The sequence below is a fragment of the Dinoponera quadriceps genome, unplaced genomic scaffold, assembly GCF_001313825.1.
Source record: "Dinoponera quadriceps isolate SergipeBrazil2010 unplaced genomic scaffold, ASM131382v1 scaffold458, whole genome shotgun sequence".
Taxonomy (NCBI): domain Eukaryota; kingdom Metazoa; phylum Arthropoda; class Insecta; order Hymenoptera; family Formicidae; genus Dinoponera; species Dinoponera quadriceps.
Window position 1 is genome coordinate 568,538 of NW_014554796.1, and position 3,926 is coordinate 572,463.

Genomic DNA, 3,926 nt, shown 5'->3' on the forward strand with positions numbered 1-3,926 from the left:
TTCGACCACGACTCGTCGAGAAGCTTTTTCACACGTTTCGCCGAACTTGCCGCGCCGGAAAAACACGCTGAACCTGTTCTCGCCGGGCTATTATTTTTTCATCCGCTGAAATATGCGCGAGCAGTCGCGAGTAGACGGATTATTCTTGGCGGGGCTCTTCGCTTAATCATTATCTGCAGCCGGCTTACTTAATTGACCGCAATAACGAAGGTTTAAGTATACGCAGACGCGGTTTGCATATTCTTGCTCTCTCGCGAGATTTTCCATTATTATTCTGACTGCCGGCCCACCTACGTTTCCGCTTCTCCTTCGCGACCGGTTTCGGGAGGACAGAACGAGCGCACGCGAGAACCATTCCTCGACATTTACTAGAATCAATTAATAAGAGAATCAATTAATACACAGAGAAGAAGATTTCCTTAGATTTTGTATTTCTATTTATTTGACTAAAATTTGCTTCATAGAAATAACGAAGTATTATTTGTTTGAGCAAAAATTTTATCGTCTCATTCAAGAAAATTTTATTATTTGAAATAATATCTTTGAACTGAATAAAATATTATTTGGTTACGATGAATATGTGAAATGAAATAATTTCTTTAGAAGAAAATTGTTCTTCGTTTCAAACAAATTTTTTATTTAAGACAAAGATACATATTCGTTGAAGAGTCTAACAATCGTACTTATTAATCGAAACATTAGTTTCTTTGGATCATGTTAATGATGAAATTTGTTTGAATGCGATAAAATTTATTCTTATTATTCTTTGGATCATGTTAATGATGAAATTTGTTTGAATGCGATAAAATTTATTGAATTTGAAGAAATCTTTTTGTCAGTGTACGTAGAAGAAAAAGTGGCATTGTGACCTCCTTTAATGTCTCTGCTATTGAGTGATGAATTTTAGCGATTGCTTGTGGAATCATGTTTAGTTGCCCGTCGTTACGCTAATCTACCAATACACAGTAGCCGGTATTTGTTATGACATATTTTTATTTTCGAGCACTTCAAACCTTTTCAAAATAAATAATTTTAGCATTTAATTGCATGTACTTTCTCATTCTTCTTAAATTTGGGCGTATTATCACACGAATATACACACATTAGAGTATTTTGTTATTAACGTTTTATTCCGCTACACATATCTCGAGTTATGCAAAGTTAAACAATAACATATTTCGTTCATTTGAGCCCCTTTCTCACTAGAATAGATTTAATACAACTTCCTTTTCATGTCGTTAATATAGCTTCGTTTTCATGTCGAAGTAATTATTTGATAAGTCAATAATTCAAGTTAAATTTAAAAGTCTATTCGCTCTGTCTTTTTGACAGTTTATATCTATCTTCTGACAAGTATTTACATTAAGTATCTACATTAAAAATTCACTGTTATATTCATTGATGTTTTCTTAAGAGTTTTTATTTTGAATATATAATATTTGTAATAAAATGTTTTTTTAAACAAAATTATTTTTTTTTTTTTTAATCTAGTTTGGTAAGCGGGCCACATTATTACCCCTATTTCTCTTTGATTACGCAGTGCCGTCACATTTCTATAAATAACGTCAAAAGTAAAATAAATATTTCACAATTTTGAATTTATAGTCGATTGGATAACACATTGACGAGTATAATCGTTAAATTTGCACTTTATATTGCACTTTATATAAAATATTGATTATTAACAAAGTTATTGTATAAAATGGGGAGAGGTCATAATATCACCTTCTCCTCTAATTAAAATAATTAATTCATATCATTCAATGGATATTTAAGTCGGAGTTATTATTATTCATAATTGAGACACAAAGTCAGTTTGACGTGGAAGGAAAATTCCCCGCGGACGTTAAAAGTTTGATGGAATGTCGGCGCGTGCGTCATCACACTCTGTCAAACATATTATCCTCCCAAATAAGTATTGAAAGTATGTATTTATAACAACAGTGCTTGGCTCTTACTTGCCTATTCTAATTTCTTATATTCGATTGTACATAAGATACACAATCCTAATACAATATACGTTGATAGAAGATTATAGTTAATTTTATAAGCGCGACATATTTTTTTTTAGTAGCAGCAACATGCATGTGATATTTATCGTCACCCTACTATTTTTGCGGCAAAATATATGTTTGACGCCGAAACTACACCGAGGAAAACAGACTTGAAAATTCATTCGTGAAATATAAATTATTAGCTAATATAGATTGATTTAAGTAACGGCGAAGTAAAACTTTATTCCTAACAAATGAACCAATTGATAAGAAAACTTCGGTATATTTCACAAAAATGTATATTCCACCATCACGATCGAATGTTTTTTTCGAAACAACAGATATTGAGGAAAATGTCATGAGAAATATATATTTCGCAAAAATTCAATTTCTTTTTTTCAGTGTAACTATATCATTTTCTATCATTAGTGTAGTCAGAACTTTTCCGGCTCTTCGGAAATTCTCGCGACCGTTTAGCTGCTGCATCTCTTCCTCCGCTTTCTCTCTCTCTCTCTCTCACTCTCTCTCTTCTTTCTCGCGTTTTTCTTTCCTGTGTCTATTAAATTTTGTTCACCCATCTGCTACATCATGCCCCTCCCCCCCCCCGAAGTGTTCTTCATCGTCCGTCCGCGAAACAAGAGTTGCTCTCGCCGCGTGCATCTGCGCTCACATCACGCGCACTTCCTCCGTTCCGCCGCGGTGAGATTTGCGAGGCGCGATTGTCTGCGAAATTGAATATTCTTCCCGCTACGATAGCGCGCGCGAGCGTAATGGATGTTCCGCGGTAGAATTTCTATTTCTATCCGTCGGGAGGGAAGAAGCGCGTATCGTCGTTTCCGCATGCTGCGTTTCGCGAAGAGAACGCCCGAGTTATTCGAATTGTACACCGTCTGTGCGCTTTCTTTCTCTCTCTATTTAATTAACGGCCATTACAATAACCATTACGGTAATATATGACAGTGCGTTACATATCGCATCGACTCGCCGATCGACAGTTTCGCTGATCGATCTATAAATATGTGCTCGTCGATCTTCCTCCCCCGATAGAGCCTGACTTTTAATTTTTGCGAAGGACAGCCTATTGTTATTCATTCCCTCCCCGATATCACTGTATACGGCGCATGCACGATATCGGCAGGTTGCGAAGAGCTAACGATTGAAACAAACGTACGTCCGGTCACGTACGTCAGTCCACTGTCCGTGGATGCGGCTGCCAGATGAGAGAGAGAGAGAGAGGGGGGAGATCGCGAGCACCTGTTGTAAAACTGGGCGCGATGTACGCGGTGCATTCTTTGTTGCGTTGCTTTCACCGCACCAGAATCCCGGAGAGAAGTCATGCATTTATTCATGCTTTATTTTCCAGTCTGGTAACGCACAGCCGAAGGCACTATTTTTGCGTCGTCTTGTCCGCGAAGGGGAATAATCTCTCATATAATCGCACCGTTGTCTCTCGTGACTCGAAATCTAGAGTAGATTTTCAAACGCTCGAAATAGGGAAGCGCGTCCCTCCCTCGGCAGGGAACACCTGTGCGATGTGTGACACGCGTTCGGAGTGATCGCATACGACACACCGGAGCGTATCGCAAGTCTTGTATCTCTCGCGGGATTTTCACAACGGGCGCGGGAGATCTCGGGATCTTCAGGGATTTTCACCACGCGAGTCACGACACGCACAATGATCTGAAAGTAAAAATTTCCGCCTCCCGGATCCCTCCGGATCTTGTTAAATAACGATGTTCATATGCGGAAAGCATCTTCAAAGGAGATAAGTAACTATTTGCGAGCGATCGATATTTTTCTCATTTTGTTTTCTTTTCTGGATAAAAAAGTCCGTTTTCGTACGAGTAGCTGTTTCAAAGGGCGCGCCACTTCTTCTTTTATGATATTCTTGAGTAAGAAAGGAATTTACATTTTGGTGGAGGATTTTATATC